Here is a 23060-nt window from a genome sequence, read left to right on the forward strand (position 1 = left end):
TTTAAGAAGCTACAAATTATATTCAGCCACAAAATCAGCCTGAAAAGCTGGAAATCAGAACAGAAAGTTGTTGAATAGAGATAATACACTGTCTCATCCAGTTGCATTGGTGTGAACCGGCAGGTTTTTAGAACATTGCAGAACAGCACATTGCAAGTAGCTGCCTGTATCAACTAATTTTAGTCTGAACTGGGCTTAAGATTTAGGGGGGTTTACTGGCATCTAGTGGTGAAGAGTGCGCATTGCAACTAGCTGAAACTTCTCCCGGTTAGGATTCCTCTGGTGTTCATTGTTCAGGTTTTTTTTTTTTTACTGTATTATCCACAGAGATCTCTTCACTGGCTCCTTGTTGCAGGTAGGATCCAGTTCAAAATCCTTATTCTTACAGAGCATCACACGGTCAGGCTCCTGCTTATGTGGCTGAACTACTTCCACCATATTACTCAGCTTGCTGTCACAGGTCAAATGCACTAAATTTGTTGTCTGTCCCTTGCACTCACCTTAAGACCTGTGGTGATTGAGTTTTTTGGGCTGTAGCACCTAAATTGGAATAAGCTGGAATGCTCTGCCTGCAACTTTATGGTCTGCTGACTCTATGGTTACTTTTAAAAGACACCTAAGGGCACACCTGTTTAGACAGTTATGTGTTGTGATTATCTCATTATGTATTGTGCAAATAGTTTTGCATTTTTAACTACATGGCTCGGGTGGTCACTTTACCCTCTGTTTTGCTCTTGTATGCTGTATAAAGCCTTTGTCAAGCACTTTGTAGCCAATATCTGTGAAAAGCGCTATATAAATAAATTTCACTTTACTAACTCTTCCTCTCCAAAACAGATCAGGGGTATTCTCAAAACCTCCTCGTACAAAGAGTTGCTCAGAGTGATAACATTCTGAGAGTTTTCTAAGAATTTCCCCTTAACATTAAGACTAGATCATGGAAAAGATAAAAGTCATTCACAAAGCAATGGTGCCCTTAAGAGAGCTCCTGAGGTGAAAAATTGTTCGGAATAGGGAGGAGGACTTTTAAGAGGCTTAAGAGTTTCTTAAGCAGAGAAGAAAATGCTGGAAACACAAACAGGTGGGAGAAATATTCTCCAAATAATGAATGACAGTGAGTAAGTGAAACACTACCAATAAAATCGTGCAGGGATAATGTTTGTGGCCGATCTCATTAGGGGTATGGACACATTTCCCACCCAACGCAAAAAGGCTGTAACACCAGAAACAAAATTATCACAACACTAAGATATTTAGAAAACTGGAAAAACAAAACAGCAGTGATGACTTGAGTCTGCCTCATCCTTCCATCAGCACAGTGATCACACAATGACAACACTTCGAGTCTCATATTGTGATGCAGTTCATTTCATTTCCACAGGGTGTCCGCACCTTGAAGGCTCATCAAAGGGCGTGTCTGTGACAACCAATCACATCTGTTAAAAAATGCATCATACTTAGCAACAGGGTCAACCACACCTCCTCACTAAAGTAAAAGTTTCTTCTTTGCTCGGAGTTTAGGCTAAGTGAGGAACTCTCTGAAAGGAATACGGCCCCTGGTGATTAAAGTCGGCAAAAACATTGAATATGGCAGTTTCACATTACAAATCAATATTTTTTCAGTGCTGTTTGGCATATCGTAAGCAGGCAGCTCATGTACAACGTGCTGTTGTATGCTCACCTATTTTCTCATCTCTTTTCCAATCTTGACATTCAGGAGGTTTTTACCAGAAGCAAATTACCGGCAGAGGTCTCTTCCTCTCCAAAACAAACAGTCCCAGTGATTTAAAGTGGTTTAAAACATTGAAAAGGCAGTTTTGTGTTTCAAATTAATGTTTTTCCTACGCTGTTTGGTATGTCGGAGATGGGTGAGTTTCCCACCACGGGTAAATGTTTGCTCACCATTTTACTCTGATAACCTGAGATCCAGACTTTCAGAAGGTTTTTATTGGGAGCCGCAGAGGTCTCCTCCTCTCCAAAACAAATAGTGATTGTTAAAAACATTGAAAAGCAAATTCCTGTTTTAACAGCTGATTTTAAACTAATGAAAACACAACTATTCTTATTTTCAGGTGATTATACACTAAATAAAATATATTATATTATATTCTATTTCTGTCAATATATCCTGCTAGATCTTACACACTGGATCTCTCAATACACTCTTGTGTGAAACGAGAATTCTTTTCACTGTATTACCAATTTGTACTATTCCATTTTTGAAATGTCTTTGTCTTGTCCATAGACTGTATATGAAGGTGGATGACACGACAGCTCCTTAAGAGTGTAACTACTAATTTGATGTTTAAAAAAAGGAGGACTGGGATCATGATTGACAGGTGTTTGCCAGTCGTTATGGTTGCAGTCACTGCTCATGATTGGTTGCACAGATGTATAGGCAAGAACTTGATACCTGCGGACATCTCTACTATACAGACTCTGGCTCCAAATGATGTCACCAGGGCAAGATGGCAGCAGCCATATCTAGGATATTTTGGCTTTATTTTCGCACAGTGGGGTTAAGTGGAGATGCGTCGTCCATCTTTATGTACAACCTGTGGTCATGTCCTACAGTCATGTCTTGATTAAACTGTACCAAATCACAGTGCTCCCAGGATTTCTGTTTGTACTGCTCTGTTTGGTCCGTATCCGTGATCTGTCAGAAAACTTGCACGAATATGGACGACGTGAACAGAAAGCACAGACAGAAGGTTCTGTCTGCGTCCATATGCATAACCAACATTAAGCATAAATGAGCAGTAAGCAAAACAGGCAATAAAAAGTTTATTTCTCTTGTGCTGTAATGCAAATGACAGCCCTTAAGAATAGTACAAAATGTAGCTCTACTGTATTGGTAAACACACTGAGTCATTCTCTTGAATATCCAACTAAGTAATGCTGATAGGAGAGAACAGACAGTACATTTACACAGACAGTACGTTTACATGGACAGTTTAATTCCACTTTTAATCGGAATGAAAGGCCATTCCGATGAAAAGTGGTCATGTAAACGGTCATTCCAACTGAAAGTTAAATCCGATTAAAGGGGGTGGTTTATTCCGTTTGTCATTCTGAATGAAAGAATTTTGTGTGCATGTATACACTCATTCCTCTTTATGTTCATTCCGGTCTGTCTGCGCATGCTCGTTTCCTTGCCCTTCTGGCGCGATGACATATATAGCGCGCATAGCAACAGGCTGCATAGCAACGGGCTGAGATAGAGCAGTCAGACTCGTTGCACACACTGGTTTCCATTCGCCACAGCACGGTCTTCTACCTCCCTTCTTCGACCTTCTACCTCCCTTCTTCGACCTTCTACCTCCCTTCTCCTCCACAACAGATGAAGCATTAGCAGAACAAGGTTGTTGTTGTACTGCTGCTTCAAGAATATGAGCAAAACAAGCCCGAAAAAGGCACTAAGAACGGCGTCGTCAAGCATCTTGTTATCCGGAGCGAGGACTACAGTGTTTTCTTCTGGTAAACGTAAACGTATAACATCCGCCCCGCCCCCTATCCAATCAGAAATCTTCCCTGCCCCAAACCTTGCGCAGACATGAATAAAGGCGATTAAACTGATCTCCCATGTAAACCCTCATTCAGAATGCATATGTAAACTACCTGGAAACACTTTAATTCAGAATGATTTCATTCAGATTTATTTCATTCTGAATGAGAAGCCATCATGTAACCATAGCCAGTGTCAGAGGTCTGCAATCCTTTAAAGTGTTTGTTGTGTCATATGAATCATGAACATCATTATCATTATAAATAGAAGTAGGGGAGGATAAACTGGAATAACAGTAAAGGTGAACAGGTACAGAAGCCCTTTTCCGTATCTGCTGTATATCAGTTGAAAAAGACAAGCTGACGACTGTTTCAAGAACACCCATACTGTAGTTTCAGTCAGGCTAAGAGAAGATCAGCAGATTGTTCTTTTCTATTGTTGGATCATTATGACAGCTGTGGTCCCAGGCTGTTCGTGGCAAGGCTGACTGACAGGTTGGGCGCCGTGGAGCTGACAGGCTTAGCGCGTCCATTGGCAGATACAGATGTCACATGCACCACAGGTCCGTCTTGCAGCTGGGAATGGAGAACAGGACGGTCATCACCAGAGGGCTGGGGGGGAGACACAGGACACCCTTATGGAAAAGATCCAGACTACTAGTGAATTTCTTTACATGAACACTTTTATTCTGAATATGATGATAGTCAGAATGTGATACCAGTCATGATAACATCATATTCCTAGGCCTAATTCTGGATTTCCGGAATTAGGCCTTATTCTGAATGTGGCATTTTGTGATTAAGACATGGGATATGCTGGTATTATTCAGGTTTTAGGAGCATTCTTTGGACACACAGCCTCTTGCCTGTTTACGCCCAGCTTTGTGTATTTTACACAAACTAACAGCTGTGCATGTTCACACTTCACAAGAACAAGGCTCAATAGGAAGAGCATGTTGTCCACTAATTGGAAGATCGGTGGTTCGATTCCTAGCTCCTCCAGTCTGCATGTTGAATCCCTGAACTCTAAAAGCCAAACTGTGACTGTGTCTGAATGTTCATCTGATGAGCAGGTGGCCACAGCTTAGGTAGCCTCAGCTAGCAGTATATTAATGAGTATGAATGGGTGTAAAAGCGCTTTGAATGGTCGGAAGGCTAGAGAGGCTCTATACAAATCCAAGTATTTACTAAAAGGTAGCTCAAAATACAGTTTACACTAAGCAGCAATCTGCAGGGCTGAAAAATGAGGCCAACAAGGAAGTACCAAAAACTGCAGTTCCTCTAATGGCCACTTGAGGCTGGCTCAGGAAGCCCGCAAATCCCCATAGACCCGCATGTTAAAATGCCCAACTTTACAGCAGAAATACGCATGTTTACAGCCTGGTACAAAAAAAAAGGACATTATAGCTGATTTCCCCCTTTATGACCATTTAATGAGAAGAATTTTTATATAACTCAACCTGTTTACATTTTATTAAGGCTTAAAGTTTTGCCAAAATGCCAGACTTGAGGCTTCAAAACAGTCCACAAACCAATGGGTGATGTCACAGTAGCTATGTACATTATTTTTACAGTCTATGAATCACACAGATTAAAATTAATTACTTGACTTTCATAGTTCACAATTTTAAACAAAGTTCAGTCTCAAAAAATGAACTGGTTTACATCATGCCTTTTTTTTCCCCCGGATGCTTCAACTCTATGTGTCATTTCAAATTTGTTGCCAATGTGGCTGAAATTTCGACTTGGTTTTCAGACCACCTTCTGTCACAGTAGCTACGTAGATTATTTTTTACAGTCTATGTAACATTTCTTAATTAAACCCCTTCAAATATATAAACTGGCTTCAGCAGTACCAGTAGCTGTGTTGTCTGAAGAACCATGAGCATTAAAACAGGAGGAAAACCCGTTTTGACAGGGAACAGACTTCGATACTGCACTGGCGTTGAGTCAGCATGCCGAGATCCATAAATCCTACGTTGCTGTTTAACAAGCATTGTTAACTATAACAAAAATCAATGGCACTGACATTCAAGTTCATAAGTTGCAAACTGATGAATTCAGTTCAGCAACATTATGAGCATGTTCAATGAATACTGTCTGTTTAATGTTAAAGCCTGGCTACATGTCAACAAGAATATTAGTGGAATATTCATTGTCATTAGCTATGTAAACAACTTAGTAGGAATATTATCTTTTACTGAATGAGGGCAAAAATATATATATTTTTTGCATGTAAACATAGTCATTGACTTGAAAAGCAGAGCACTCATGACTTTCTAAATCACCAAGTGGTCTATAATTCAGTTATACACAACTGGCATTCTGCTGTAAATCATTTCACATATGTATGTTACATGATAAACAACCCCATGCCACTTGGGTTTTGTGTACATGTTCTAACATGCCGTCATAGCAATTACATGTCAATGCTGCAGATGTTTAGAGACCTTGATTAAAACCAAGAATGGGCCACCAATTATCAGGCGTGTAATGGAGAAGTTGTAAAAGCTGTCTCACTGAAGCTGACTCGTGCGACCTAATTAGATGTGACAAAGTTCAGCATCTCTTGGGGGTAGGATTAAGAACACATTGTGGAATGCAGACCGTTTGGACAAAATCGATTATGACACTAATCCTTGATGAATAATGAATACGGTCATTTACCAAGAACGCTGCAGGGGGAAGCCCATTGTGTGATGATAAAACGATGCTTGGAGAGGTAAGCTGGAATACACCATTTACTAATACATGGTGGTAATGAGAGAGGCCTTCTCTATGATGATAATGTGCACTGCCCTGAGGCACCTGCTTAAGACCTTTTCAACCCATGGGTGAAAAGGCCAATCCAGAAAACCCATTTAACTAAGACAGTTGAATCTGTGTGAAATACCTGATGCGAAACACTCAGTGACACAGGTAAGTTACCCGCTCCTCTGGGAGGATATAAACTCACTTCCCTCAAGCTGCGGCGCTTAAATAATTTAACACATAAAAGACTACGTGAGGGATGTGTTGACTGAAAATCAATTGGATGTCCACAGCCTCATATGTCTCTTTCGCAGCGTTGGCACCAGCACTTCTTTAAAAGGTGCAATAGGTTTTCCCTGCGGGGGCTCTACTCAGAAAGCATTTCAGGAAACCCAGTGCATAACAACAGAATACTTCCCTCGAAATTTGAAAACATTTCAGGGACACCACAACATCACTGAAGCTATGTCTTTCTCTTACACCAATCATTAAAGCTTTATCCTTGACGGTGGAAAACAGAGTTGACAAAGACACTACTGTGTGTCTAACGATGACACCGCAGTGAATGTTTCCAACAAGAATTCAAATTTCACAAAGTGAGCCCTAAACTTTTGTTTTGTACAGTGTTGGGTAATCCTGCAGGATTGTAGTTATGGAATGGGAATTTGTTTGTGACTATGCTATTTTGGAACTGTACAATCCCTTCAGACTTCCACAACAGACTCATTATAATCCTAAAAGTCATAGAGGCTTTGCAGTTGGGACACAAAACTCCAAGCAAGTAGCCTCACATTCAGAACTCTGAGATAGTGATGAGGCACAGGTTTCTGACAGAGGGGCTGTCTGTCCCAACGAATACATGAAAAATATTCTCAGTATTGCACAGGAACATTTCAATCTGTCTTATGCTCAGAGTACTCAAGTACTCAGCTCTAGGTTGCACTGGGGACTGCCCATTGTTCCCAATCCTGTTAGTCCAAAAAATGTCCATTTGGACTGATATTCTATGTCTCCGACAGCCTGTTATCCCAAAAATAAAGCCCTGTTTCTCCCAAAATACACACTCCCTGCAGTTACTCATCTCAATGTTAGCTTTGTATGTTTCTGTACTCCATGGAAACCTTTCATTTGTCAACAATGCTGTGGTGGATGTACAGTTAGGTTTAGGCACAGAAATTGCTTGGTCATGGTTAGTAAAAAAAATGCTTTGGCTTAACACACCCATGTTTGGTGGCAACACATTCTCTGTGGTTATACCCACAGGTGTTCTAGTGCCTTTTACACTCGAAATAGAAATGCCTGAAATATTACAGACAGTACATATAAAATAGCACATATCCTCTGTGCTACATTGGTGAGCAAATATGTAAGATTTGATAACGTTCCAATTAACAACTATTAATTACTACTACAGTTTGCCATCATTGGCTGTCATTATGTTATTGTTATAACCTTCCAACTTCATCTGCCCAATAGTAGGGCACTGTCATAATAACCTATGTTGTAGTTGGTGGTTTCATCACCTGTTGTATGGTTGTATTACCCAATGCTTTGTTCTAGTTTATGTAGCTTTTTGTAGCTGTTTGGTGAAGCTATTTTTTAGCCATTAGACAGAATAGTGCTTTTCACTGATTGGTCACAGGAAGTGAGATCAACATTTTCTGCGACCATATTTTGGTTAGTGTGGCTATTACACCACAGAAGCTCAGATGAATCTTGCGTTTCCATGGTGCAACCACACATCGACGCAGCTCTACTATCAAACAAACTTCAGAATATCATTGACAGCTATAAGCTATAAGCTCAGGGGTAGGCAACCTGCGGCTTTTTAACATCTCATCGACCAAATTCTGCTTCATACATCTACTACATTAGGCCTTCTCCAAAATTTTGGTGAACCTAAAAAGTGGTGGCTAGTTAGTGGTGGTCACTGGGCTACCTATTGATTCCAAATCCAAAAAAGGTCTCAGAGGAAAACAGAGAACTTGGTGAGTGGACAGATTTCTTCGCTTCCACCACCAATGCTGCAACATTTAGGTACCAAATAATCCTAAATAACCCACTGCAGAGGAGCCACTTTGAGCTAAAACATATTAATGAATGCTTATTTAGAACTATTGGTAATATTGAGAAGCTTTTTAAAACCTCATAGACTGTGTTTCCTGTGTTATAAACTACAAATGTGAATTGCGGCTGCATACAAATTAAAAAAATAAAAAATAAATTAGGCCAAAAATGGCTCTTATGATAGTAAAGGCTGCTGGCCCCTGGTATCGCTGATGCAACAGGCTTTAGATCTTTTAAGTAATAGTAAGAATACCACAGTATAGAAATACTTAAATTTTGCTTAAAGGTCTAATGTTTAGGATTTAGGGCCATCGCTTGGCAGAAACGGTATATGACATTCATAACTGCTTTATTTAATTTATAATCACCTGAAAATAAGAATCACTGTGTTTTTGTTACCTTTCAATGGGCCTTTTTTTTTAAAGATATTTTTTGGGCATTTTTTGCCTTTAATGGACAGGACAGGACAGTTAAGTGTGAAAGGGGGAGAGAGAGAGGGAGTGACATGCAGCAAAGGGCCACAGGCTGGACTTGAACCCAGGCCGCTGCGGCAACAGCCTTGTACATGGGGTGCCTGCTCTACCACTAAGCCACCGACGCCCCGTGAATGGGCCTTTTATATCTAAATAATACTCAGGTCTGCTTTCACAGAGTCTGCCACGTTGTTCTACTGTAACCCAGGATAGACAAACCAAACAGTGACTCTAAGTAGGGCCATTGGTGTTTTCGCGTTTCTGCGTTGGCCGCCATAGTTCTCCTACATGCTTTGCACACAGGAGAAGTTTCAGTTCTGCAATTTCACCTCTAGATGTCGCTAAATTCTACACACTAGACCTTTTTAAATATTCAGAATATTTCAGAATAATGTATGTTATATTTCTGGATTGTAATTACTGAGGCATTAACATGTACATGATTTTACTGCTCTAGCTGGTGAAGGAAAGTAGGAGTATAAAGTAGCATTTGTTCAGTCTTTACAAAAACCATAGAGACCAAAACCACTTAGAGAGACCAATTAGTAGGAAGCCTCTCTGTGTTCGGGCATTAGACCAAGAATCAGACCTGCTTTATGCTGTTTCTGGGAAACTGACATGGAATAATGACACGGAAATACTGTAGGCTCTCCTGTTTGTGTATCCCCCTCTCTCCTCCTACACTCAGAAGATTCATGGATACAGCAGCTTTTGCTAGATCACTCAATTTGTAATAGCGCCAGAGCTGAACTTCTGATTTATGAACAGTCAAGGGTCTACAAGAGGCCATTAACTATGAGGAACATGAAGGAGTGAGATGTATATAAATTGAGTTAAAATTCTAGATGATAACTCTCCATAATATCTGGGTTTTCCTGGCATGAGAAATATTCAAGGCTTGAAGGAATCTAAATTGCAGAGTATATTATACAAAAGTCATAATTTTATATGACGTGTAAAATGTAACCTACATGCAATGTAGTCATAGTGTATTGATGGTAACAACATAATTCAGACAGTCAGTCATAGAGCATTCAGTATGTTAATGTATTGTATGTGCACTGATTATATGAGTGTGTTTCAGAGGGAGAGTATGCAAATCAGGCTTATGCATGAGTATTTGTGTGCAGTACAGTCTGTGAGTGTTTATGAAATACAGCCAGGCTCAACTTCAGTTTGTTGATTTTGATTCAATTCCACGAGTTTGGACAGAGACATTTCTCAAAGCATAATACTGTTTTGCAAAGACACCAAACTCAGTGAGGCATACTTTCAGGGCCTTGGAAGTTCCACAACGTCAAAGCGCTGATCCAAGCACTTCCATCTCAACAATGGTTGTAGTAATTTAAATGATTTGACAGGTACATCTTCTCTCTTGACAGAGGCAGGCTATTACAAAGAGTCTGTGATTCACATATGGGCTGAGTTGAGACAGCTTTAGCAGGTACAGAAGCACACAATCCTTTTCATTTTGGTTTATTCCCCTGAATCTGCAATTGAAGGCACAATGTAAATTCAGCACATGTGAGAGGACACACAGACAATACACAACAGATGCCTGAATAAATTCACAACTTCCTGGCTTGGCCAGCTGCTTAATGAAAATACCATGTTGGCCAAAGGATTCACATACCATATTGTAGTTGTGGGGTGAAAAGCTGGCATCTTAAATGTGTAAAGTGGCAGAAAAATATTGCAGCTCCTGCTAACACCACCAGAAGGCACTGTCTCTTTTGTGTTAACCCTGACTGCAAGATTGGGAACAGCAGAAAGTTAGACAGCCAAAACACGGAGCCATTTTGTTTCCCACAGCAACACTGCTGCTCTCATTCGCTGAAGATGAAATGTGCAACATTTCCTAAGATAAATATCACCATATAAAATATGTGCTTTTGCCCCAAAACATGAAATATATTAAAAACTGATGTGTACAAACCAGCCCGTTCTTACACCACTCTCCCAGGTGAAGGTCAATGTTTGTTGGACCCACCCTATCACCTGCCCTACTTGGACTTTCGTCGCCTTTACTTTCGTTCTTGTCCCACTGCGTTTCCCCAACGCCAATTAGCGTCCTTAAACTATAATGGCGACCGGCCGCGTATCATGCCGATGTTAAAGGACGGCTGCCCAAGTGCTGGATTTCGATGACTTTAGAGTGAGACCTGGTTGTTAGACCAGCTGACAGGGGTGATGGAGTGGACTTCGACCCAGGACACAGCTGTTTGTGTCCCATGTGAAACCAAAAATCAATGCTGTTTTTATGTAACTTATGTCTGTCCCTGACATACTGACGTGATTTAGATGACGTATTTATGTCATGTTACATACTGATTTTAACCCAAAACATGACGTTTTCTCCAAATCTAATCACAACCTTTCTGATTACTTTAACCACCCAGGAGACAGCTGTGTGTCACATACAGATGTTAAAGAGTGTATTGAAATGCCAAAGGCTCCTTTGGTATCCATATGATACACCAAAAGCACGAGAAAGTGTCAGTATTTGAGGGCCTGGGAATGTTGACAACCTCAATATCATGTGGTGCTAATTGTCAAGTCTTATTGAAAGCCTGTGGTAATGGATTTGAGCTTACTTTAACTAGCATGACTCCAGAGGTTTCAAATTCCTATCAACATCACCAGCATTAAATGGAAACATCACATGCTAAAACATTTATGTAAACATACTACCATGGAATGGTAGTATGAGGACAAGACAAACCTTTTGACCAACTTGAGACCATCACAATTGAGTGGCAGGCATGTCTAAATAATGGGCCAAGCACGGTCAGGCTGTTGGAAAGCTACCAAATACTCTGATGAAGGATTCTCAAGGACAAGTGATACACGTCTGGGGAGCCCGTTTGTTTCAGATGCAAAGTAGAAGGACATATTGCAAGTTAGTGTGAAAAGAAGTGTGAGGGCCAGTTTGTTACCAGTGCTTTGCCTATTCAGGTGGTTCCATAGTGGTCGAAAAAAAAAATCACTATCAAAGGTGAAAGTGAAAGTTCAAGCAACCCATGGGACATTTCTCTTTTACTGGGCAGCCATTGATCGTCAGAAGGAGGGAGCTGAGGAGAGTGGAGGTAATGCCAATACTGTATTGGATACTGAGAACCAGGATAGCACTTGTGGTTAACTGCATGAACTTGAGTATGTGTTTCTCGTGGTCAAGGATCAAGCCCAGAAAAGCTGTGATAATTTCAGGGGAGAATAGGATCCAGAATAGCAGCCTCTGGAGAAAACTTGGCGAAGAGATACTCAGTTTGGAGAGCAGGACCAAGCATATAAAAAGATGACTTCAGATAAAATAGCAGGTATATCTAAATGCATGTGCCATCAGCTTCAGTTGCTACACTAAAACTCAAAAGAAACTCTCAGATGATCAGATTTTGAGGCTACGAGAGCCCATCATCACATTATTTCCTAGTGACGTCCTTGTGGTTCACACTGAATTTCCACACAGTCGATTAGATGACTTACTGAGAGGGTATGTTGAAGAGACGATCTTCAAGCACATCTCTCAGCTATGAGGTTTCTTGAAGCTAAGCAGTGAAACTGATGTACTCTTGGCTCATTATGCAGATACAGTAGCTTTCAAGAGAAGAGAATTGAGAATACGGTAGATAAGGTTAAATATAATGTGCAGTCGACAATGACTCAATCACTCAGCCTTACTTACCAACACCTCCCATGCAGTACAATAAAGTTAGCACATCGTCTTAAGAAATAGTGTTAGCAAAAAGCATGTGTCAAGGACTGTATTAGTGAGGCAGACAACAGCTTAAGGCGACATCTGGAGACCTTGTATGGCATCAGGCAGTCTTGCAGAGACTTCAGAGGACATTGGTGAAGGTCAAGGTTGAAAAACATCAGTCTGAAGTATGAGTCATTGATCCTGATCGCAGTTGAGGACACAAGTACAAACCTAGATCACTGCAGTGAATCATTGGCTTGTGTCAGCAACCCGTTAAATACTGGTGCTGTTTTTTTTTCTTTAGATTTTGCAGATCCTGGAGAGATTCCTCCAGGGTTTCTGTCAGCTGTTAGATCTCTTACATGATGTGGTCAAAGCATGCTTCAAGCCATAAAGACTGCCAAATCCAAAGACCTATTTTATTGCATATGGAAATCTGAATGCTAGGAATGTTTTGACCAACGGAAACAGAAAGTGCTTTGCTGCTGAACAAAACTGATTTGTCTCGTCCATTACTGCAGAGACACATGACAGCAGCCTAGATTTAGATGCTGTTCTCTACCAGCTGTAAAGGGGCAAGAAAAATAGCCTGGAAACTGGAGCGCCTTGCTTTCTCAAGTGGAGTGTCTTAGAAAAGTTCCAGAAGATACCTGAACTGGCATAACAGACCACATCCCCTAGGTCATCTTAGCTAAGAGCATCTGAACATCAGTAGGTTGCCCAGCTAGCTGCATTTGATATTGATGTGTTGTATTGCCCAGGGCAAAGTAACACTGGGGCTGACACTGTATCTAAGCAGCTGTTAGCAGTTGGAGCCTCAGTCAGATGGGAATCACCAGGGGTTTGATGGGTATATATCCATTTGTAAGTCATCAGGGAGGAAATGGCAACATGGCAATGGCAATCGGTACAAATTCAGTGTGTTTGGGCACCAAGTAGATAGATCTGTGTGAAGTTTTTGATATCAGAATTAAAAAGCCTACCGATAAGAGGGAAACAATGTTAGGCCAGTCTGTCATTTTTGCACTCAAAGATTGGCCAAGAATCAGGATTATTTATGGAGTACTATGCTATATCATTATGTGTGTGCATGACAGTGACAGTGGCTCCTATTTCCAGCATGTTTGCAGAAGGCATTTGATCACTGGTTGCACTGACCAGTAGAGCAAATACAGAGTTCATTGAAACAGAAGTATTTTTGGGTTGGAATTTGTGAAGATATGGAGCATTGCCAGAGGTGTTTGCTCACCAAGATGCCCCATCTCAGAAATCATTTTGTTCAAGCCTGTCTCAGGTGGTTGCAAAAATGTTGAAACATTCAAAGTTTAAAACAGCACTTCCAGAACTTAACTTAGGTATTCCCAATGTGTTACCAGTTGGCTGTTGCCAAAGCCCTCCTTTAGCAATATTTTTTTGTACTGAAGAAGTTACATTCAGTCACTCTCAAGGTGACGGAACAGTCAAAAACGTTAAAGATTCAGTGGGATGCTATATAACCTCTTAAACACTCTAACACCAGAAATGAAACGTGTTGACCTGAGTACTGGCCAGTAGTTTATGCAGTAACACCTCTTACTTCTACAAGAAATTCATCATGTGTCCTGCATTGGAAGTACAACTCTGATTAGACCGCAAACAAATGTTGGATAAGAAACATGATTGGTTGGTGATACATTGATGTAACATGTAAATTAGCCGTAAACAAGGGCATAGTCTGGCTCATCAGTTGTTGACTATGGATTTAAGCCATTTTAATCCCAGTGCTTGTCTCCTAAAGTGCAAATGTTTCACCAAAACAAGTTCCTCCTGACACTTTTTTGCACGGGCACTGTCACTGCACTCTGGGCTTAGCGCTGCCCAAGACAATTGTGATTGGTTAAATGAAATACAAACAAACAATATTTTTTTTCCTGTAGTGTGGAATTAGAATGGTTCAGTCAGACCTTTTTTCCAGATGGTACAATATGAGATACGTCTAGATATGTGAGACTTATAGGGTAAGACAATATGCTGAGGAGAAATAAGAGATTTTAACATGAAAAATATGCTATTCTACTGTAACCCTGTCTCCTGGAAGATACGCTAACACGGTACGAGTTTGGAACGACAGTTGGGTGATATTCAGACAGAATTGTCAACTCGTTACACTGTGTTTCTATCTTCATTCTGACAGTGCGTCCATTCGATTTCCATGGGGGAGTGGGATTTGATTATTCCCCACCAATCACAAGAGAACATTTCAGCCTAAATCTAATGGGATTGTAGGTCCACACTGATGTGTGGCCATGCCAACATAATGGTTTTCGCAGGGTTGTAAGAGTGGAGTAAAATGGCATAAAACAACCTACAATGCTGGCATGGAAAGATAACTGAACAGGTCTATCAAGCACAGGCCCAGGAGCCTAAAGTTTAAGGGGCAGCCCCCTGGCCCTCACCTGCAACATGTAATTAAAATTAACAAGTTCTGACCAGGAAGAGATTCAAAATGACCAAAAATAGAGGTGAAGGAACTGCAGAGAGGCAGAAAAACCACAAAAGATGTATTACCACTACAAAGAGATGCAAAATGACACCAAAAGAGGCTATACAACTTTAAAGTATGTGTGTCTTGCTCCTGTGTAGAAGAAGTGGAAGGGCCTTTTGTCCGTATTGAGAATACATATTGATTTAGAACAGCCTCAATGGCAGCGTCTTTCTTGTCTATGGCACTCACTCAACTCCTCATAACTCCTCACACCCAACACCGCTTCACAATACTAGACAACAATCGACATGTGTTTCATTTGTTTTCTGCCTATATATCAGATCTTGCCGTACAGTAATTGCTTATAGAAACTACAGCATATTAAACATTTATATGGTTATATTTAGGCACTGGCAGATCTTGGTTAGGGCTTGGGCAATATGAGCACCATCCACTCAATATCACAATGTAACACTTCTCATTCAAAAATGCATCTGGACATAATCCAGGCAGTGATTACATTTACTACCATGATGTAACTGGGAAAATAATTCAGGTCAGCTAGTCTACCCTCAACGCCAGTCACGCAGAAATGCAATTCCAAATACTTGAGGTTCTTATTTTCACAGCGTAGTTGAGTTTCAGGACGAGCAGAACCAGTCAAAGGACTGAGAAGGTCCACAGAGTTAATCTTACAGTAAGTCTTTTATCATTTCTGTTCCTGATCCCAGGGGAGCAACAGGAAGTTCCTCTAAATTATCACCAGTCTCTTCTCACCCAGAGTGAGATCCAAAGTATGTAGTGCTTGAAGAATTTCAACCGCACCAGAGGGGAAGAAGGAGTAAGAGATGGACTGTGATCATGATTCAAAGCCAAATCTCTTGATGTGGTTTGGGTTTAAATGTGAAGTCCTTCATGCTCTGATGGAAACTTTATGATGAAATGCTTCAGCAGATTTGTCAGCTTGCTGTTGTTGACCAAAACATGGGGTGACCTATCTCAACACCAGTAAGATACTGCCTGAGATGCTCAACACTATGGGTGCTGTGTTCTTCGGAAAGACTGCGATTTAAAAAGTATGAGTCCTTGTAATTTCTGTTTCCAACATTCTGAGCCATTGCCTCCTGTGAAGTTCCTTCATCATTGTGCACAAAAGAGTCTTCTGATGTTTTGGTAAATACTTATATTTAATAGGGCAATTATCAATTTGTTCTCAAGTTGTGTTACATTTGCATCATCAGCGACAAAGCTACTATTATCCTCTTGATAATTCTGCAAAAGAGTGGGCTACGTGCATTGTCCCTCTCTGCCAGGCTTTGTTTTGTCAGAATGGTGGTTTCTTCTTTTAAATACCCCAACAAGAATGTGCTTGACATAATCACAGGGCACAAAAAAATGTCCTCATGGTATTCATTAATGGGCAGAAAACATAATACTGTACATGTAAATATAGAATGAAGGGGGATGACAAAGTGAGCTGTTAAAGCGTGAGCGGTGATTATTGATTCTGCAGTGGAAGTTAAGAGCTCATAAACACCTTAGGCGCACATGAATGTTTTCAGCTTTACTCGAATGAGAAGTCATGCACAGCTCACTTAAGATATTGTCTGATGTCAATTACCAATCCACCAAGTTAATTGTGTGTGTGTGTGTGTGTGTGTGTGTGTGTGTGTGTGTGTGTGTACAGTAGCCTGAGCCGATAAGCATTCAGCTTTTATAAAGCATCAATTAACATCACAGCAGACTTTGGGAAATGGAAAGTTATACTGCCATGTCTATGCATTTGTTGAACTGCTTTGACCTATAGATGTGAACTGATCTCTGAATGTACCAGCTTAAACAACCTATGAATATTTCAAATATTGAAGCATGTAGAGTCATGGAATGAGGCATATGGTTAAATTATGCATCCTTGAGTGGTGAGCTCATTAGCCCCCAGGAGGTCCCTCTAAATAGACCACAGGCCTCATCTAGGCCTCCATTTAGACACTATAGAAAGAAAATAGCTTTGGAAACCATGCTAATGGTTCACAACCTGATGAAAGCGACCTGATAATGGCACAATACTCATATAATGAAATCAAATTAGAGGCCTCCTTCTCATATTGTACTGTCCATTTCGAACTGCAGGCTAAGCATCCATCTGTAAGTGATTCATAACAGCTCTTTATGAATCTGGCCCCCAAAAGATTGTGTGTAATAAAGACTGCTGAGGAGAATAAAAGTGTTTGATCACGCGTCCGTCCGGTAGCATGACAGTCTAATCCAATAAGAGCTCCTTAAGGAGGTCACGCTGAAAACTTGAGGCTAGTCGCAGGCAACACAGAAAAATTATGGATGGTTATGCCCCTTATTCACCATTACAGTTATGAGTACTGTTATAGTGAGGCAAATATGTCATTCCATAACTGGTAAGAAATGTCATTTCTAGACACAGCATGACCCGCCTTTGGGGGGCTGCTGACATGAACAATCTGTGTGATGTAATAAGCAGCAAGAATCCTCAAGTCTACCCCAATAAATACTCATTGTAGGCTAACAACGATCCCACTGCTTCCTGTAGCTACTGCCAGGAAAGACCACACGTTACTTTCTAACTGAAAGAGACTTGCACTCAGCGGAGGTGTACAGTCCCTCTGGGAGCCCCATTACTCGTAACAATGCCACAATCCCTGCGTCTCACTACTCAGAGGGTGGACGCCTGGTGTGATATACACCTTCACATTAGCCCCTGACAAGAAAGGGTTGTTTTTGATGAAGTGCAGTTCTTTGGTGACAGCCTCCTCTCTCATGAAGAATATTTACACAGCCACAAGTGGAGGGCTGTAAATAAATTGCCTTGTGGTGAACCACAAAGTCACCAGACCTCTTCCTGCAGAGGAGGCAGAGATCAGGGGGGTTGACAATCTTTCTCTTCTCCGTCTTACAGTAATTGCAACCGTGACTCAAATTACATTCAATGTCCTGAATAAAAGAAATTGCAGTTTAGCATATTTATAGCTTGTTCAGCTTGTTTCTACACTTGTTGCAAGAGTCCAGATTAATATAAGAGAACAACCCCGTGTGTTGCCAAGTCTTTTCCAATAAAAGCTTCTGTGGCTGTTTAGAAAGTTTCTACTGCTATTTTCTACTGCTTGTCAGGTGTCAAAACGTCAAGGCTGACGTCCAGAGATCCAGAGAACCTGTAGAATTTAGTTCAATCTGATGTGTTTGGATTATAATTTGACAAGTTTGTCTTGTCAAACAATCAGTTGTTTCATGGACATGTCTAAAGTCAATGTAATGTCTTGAGATCAGCCATCTCGGGGGGATAGGGGGTGTGTATTCTGTGGTCTGCACACTGCAAAATCTTGAGTGAGTGCAGGCTTTTCATTCTTTCTAGTTAATCTGACACCATTGAGTTACATTTTGCCTGAAGATTGTCTGAGGTAAGATATGAGAGAATACTTGGCCTTGCACCCACTAACATGACAGTTGGTACCAATGGGTTTAGGTTGGCTAGTTTCATATGATAGCACTACCTTCGCAACAATTCACGGGCTTGGAGTGTCACCATTATACCTTTATGAGATATTAGCATAAGAATTGCATCGATTTTTGTATTTCATTCTTGCCTTTTTTGAAATGGGAAGAGTGGACACGAGTGTTGGGGGACCAGGCTCTATTTTGGTTGACACTCCTATCGGTGTTTCCGTGAGCCCTCTTGATGGCCATGAGCCATGTTTCTTTTCATGATCCCTCAACTCTGGTTTGATATAAAACTGGAGTGTTTGGTTTTTGGTCTTGTTAGTCATACAATGAGTCACACGTTCATCTCATGAAGAAAACAATCTTAATTCACTTTCCCGAGCAGCTCCCTGACTGCTCTGATCTTTCACCAGCTCCATAGAACTCTATCAACAACAGATTCTATGCCTGAACCTGAGTGTTCGCGATACCATAATAAACTAAGGTTGATCCCCGTCATGTCTCTTCATTCTAATGCCGTATAAGGGGATCAGTCACCCAACACAGTGGCCAGATAGTGCTTGTCTTGACATCTATACATATTTGATTGATGGACCTGGTATCGTAAGGCTCAGTGTTGCTGTAAATAGCCAACCTGTTCATAGCCAACTGTTTGATCTAGAGGCTTAGACAGTCTGATGCTGCTTTACTGTATGACTGCACTGCCTCAGCCTCCCACTCACGCTAACAGCTATCTATCAATAGTAACTGTCACCAGTATCATTTGGCGATTTAGCTCACTGACAGTAACTATTGACTTATCTTAAATGCCTCAAATCTTAGTGGGAAAGCCTTAGTGATCCCGCTACACAACAGCTTTTTGGCATTTTCCGAATTCTCTCCTGATGTGACAGTGCCTTTCTTTCCCCCAAAATGGGGCGTGGCCTTGGTGATGATGCAATCTGGTCTATGTTGTTAAGATATATTAAGGCAGGAGCTGATGTTTGTGAGTGCTGTTGTGATCATCAGACAGCTTTGGCGAAGACGAGCGATTCTCACTGCTTTTGTAAAATTTAAAGTCAAAATCGTTAAGTGGAGGCACTTTGATTGTATTTTTTTAATTTTGCATTGCAGACAGATCACGCCCGCTCTTTAGTTAGCGGTATTTTATTAGCTGTAGATTTGTTTCGTGTTTGATTTTTGGTTGTGTAATATCAGTATCGGCTTTATGCAGTGTGAGTCCCCCCCCCCCCCCGTTAAAGATTTTTTTGTGGGAGTTTTTCCTTATCCGCTGGACAGAGGGATGTTGCATGCTGTAAAACCCTCAGGCAGATTGTGATTAGTAATATTGGACTTTACAAATATAATTAAATTGAAATTGAATGACAAAACTATCTCAAACCGAAGTCTACTCAGTCGCTTAGTCATAACGTAAAAGTGCTCAGAATAATTGAGGGTTCAAAACATCTGAAGTTCCATTACAGCCGAGCAAACTCCATCTGCTGATTAAAAAAATTGTATGACAAGGTAGAAAGCTCTGGCACAAGTGTACTTTGAGTGGAGATTGTTTTGTCTACTGCTGTTCCCAAGGCCAAGAATGAACAGTCAAGCTCAAGGTCATCTATGTTGATATTCGACAATTGAGAACCAGATGGATGTAAGTTACATTTAGATGGAAAATGAGATATATATGCAAAATAAAAGCCCTTTATGAGCACTTTCTATACCCAGAAGGATACTTGTGATGTCTAAACCAATACGGAGTTATCAATCAAATACCAAAAGACTGAACACTGAACACACGGAACTATCTGTGGCCAAAAATGGGTGTAAGTGCACTTACTTAAAAATATTTTTTAATAATCGCCAATGTATTGTAGTATATTATCTGCATATTTCTGAAGTTTTCATTTTTAAAAATAGATTCAATGAACACAGGACAAAGTATGGTCTCTTTGATTTGACAAAGTCAGTCAAATGTCACTTAAGGCCCTCTGGTTCTCAGCCGCAAGTAAACTTTTTAAAAAACTTTTAAAATCACACTCCGTATCCCCAGGAATAAAATCCACACTGAATGAATCTGCACCTCATGGTTTATGTCTAATGATAATGCAGGAAGTACAGTAGTCTTTTTGTAGCAGACAGTAGGGATGTGGAGATTAGTGTGGTGGATGAATGTGTAGCACAACCAGTTTTCACGCAGGAGATTGGAGTTGCCCTTCTCTCACAGATCTGCAGTTAACTTCACATTATCAGTATCAAAACCATGAACTTTCCCTGACCTTAACCTATTGTTGCAGTTTGCTTAGGGGGGTGTGAAGAATCGTTTATTATTGACAATCTTGTCTGGTGATAAAGTTTATATAGTGTATGCTCTGAGAGACGCATGTTGCTGTTAAAACAGTAATTGTATGTTTGCCTGCATATACATATGTATGTTGCTACTTGCAAATCAAACAGCTTAATATTGCTGTATTCTCCACAGACGATATCAACCACAGATCTGACATGCAGCAATCAAAAACACTCCACTGATTAATCTCATCTACATCTACATATGTGCCTGTGATGGGGCTCAACAGAGTCCTGACATGCTGTTGCTTTTTATTTTACCCCACGGATTTATGCATACCTAAAACCTCTCATGTGGAAGAAAACAGGCACAAAAAATACAGATTTTTAATAACAATCTCCTGAAAAAGAGACAACATTAATTTCTGTTTATGACCCATCATATTTCATAATCTTAGAATTTTCAATTTTGCTGAGACACTGTGCAATTAATATTGTATGACAGCAATTTGAAATCACCCACCGCCATGGCATTCCAATAAAATGAGCTTCATATTGCCAAAACTGTGAGGATTAAAAACCAGGTGCTTGAGGCACTCTGAGTCTACTGCATTACATCTGATCACCACATTGAGAATGTTTGTGCCAGTTACATATTTTGAAAGCTCCTGGCTCGGTGTGATAAAATATGAAGTAGGTGCATGATACATCACGACCTAAGTCAGGCGTCATTGCTGTCGCAGTTTACTGAGAATTCTGAACAATCCTTTCCTCCTTCCTTGTTTCAGCTATAACATTTTGGACATTTTTATGATCTGTATTTGGGTTTGTTTATCCTCAAATAAAGGAAATTAAAGATGTCTCTCTGATTGTCCCCAACGATCATCAACATCATTCTGTAGTTTTAGCAGAGAGGTGCAAAGATATGCTGATTAACATTCATTCATTCATTTCCGTAATGATTATCCTGTTAGGTGGTGTTTATACTTCTGCTTTGAATCGACGCGATAACCCACGGCATAGCCTGACATGCACCTCCCCAGAAATGTAACCACATTGGCGATGCAGACCTCCTGTCTATGTTTATAAGCTGAAACCATTTCCCTCAGTGGAAACAAAGCTTTATTTACTTTAATTTTACAGATAAGAAATAATAAATTGTGAAGACAATAAAGCTTCCACAAAAATACCGTTTTAAGTCTTGTGTTTGATTTATCCTGGCTTCATATGAGCAGAGAAAATCTCCTCTCGTCACTAGGCTAATTTATACAATGCAAAATGCCATAGGCTTGTGCTAATAATGTTAGCATGTTGCTCTGTTTTGGAAAACGTGTTTAGTATGAGACAGTTGTTTCGTCAGTGAACCTTGTGAGCTGTAATGGAGCCGAATTTTTTACCGTTACCTTTGTTAAATGTTGCTGTTGTCCCTGGCTTCATATGAGAAGAGGAAAAGTTCGCTGGCCGCTAGGCTAAATTTTACAATGTAAAATGCCATAGGCTTGTGATACTAAGGTTTGCATGTTGTATCTGTGGGGAAAATGTGTCCAGATAAAGACAAGTGTTTGTCTGTGAATGCTGCGAGTTATAGTGAAGCTGATTTGTGTACTTGTGTTTGAAATTGTCGCTATTAAGCCATGTTTAATGTGTGTTTAATGTGTGTTTTGAATCAACTAAACTTTACAGCACTTAAGAGAAACCCCGCTGCTGACTAGTGTTTTGGAGGTGTAACTGCAGAGTGACACAGACACACCACCACACAAGTATTTAATGTTCACAACAGTGTAGACTACAGCGTAGGGTCTGCTGCACAAGTATAAATCTCACTTTAGGGGTCGCAGGGGGCTGGAGCCTATCCCAGCTGACATTGGGTGAGAGGCAGGGTACACCCTGGACAGGTCACCAGACTATCACAGGGCTGACACATAGAGACAGACAACCATTCACACTCACATTCACACCTACAGACAATTTAGAGTCACCAGTTCACCTGCATGTCTTTGGACTGTGGGAGGAAGCTGGAGTACCCAGAGAACATGCAAACTGTGCACAGAAGAACCCCTGTGCTGTGAGGCAACAATTCAAACCACTGTACTACCGTGCCACCCGTGCTGCTGTCAACGCTTACTGAGAATTCTGAACAATCCTTTCCTCCTGCCTTGTTTTAGCTATAGTATTTTGGACATTAGCATAATCCGTAATTTGGGTTTGTTTATCCTCAAATAAAAGAAATTAAAGTTGTCTCACTGGTTGTCCGCGACGATCAACGACATCATTCTGTAGTTTAGATAAGCGGAAAGTTGCAAAGATATGCTGATGAACAGTGGCACAAAAATAAGCATCTCTAGCTCTAAAATATAAGAATCCT

This window comes from Epinephelus fuscoguttatus, linkage group LG1, assembly GCF_011397635.1.
Source record: "Epinephelus fuscoguttatus linkage group LG1, E.fuscoguttatus.final_Chr_v1".
NCBI classification, from domain to species: Eukaryota; Metazoa; Chordata; class Actinopteri; order Perciformes; family Serranidae; genus Epinephelus; species Epinephelus fuscoguttatus.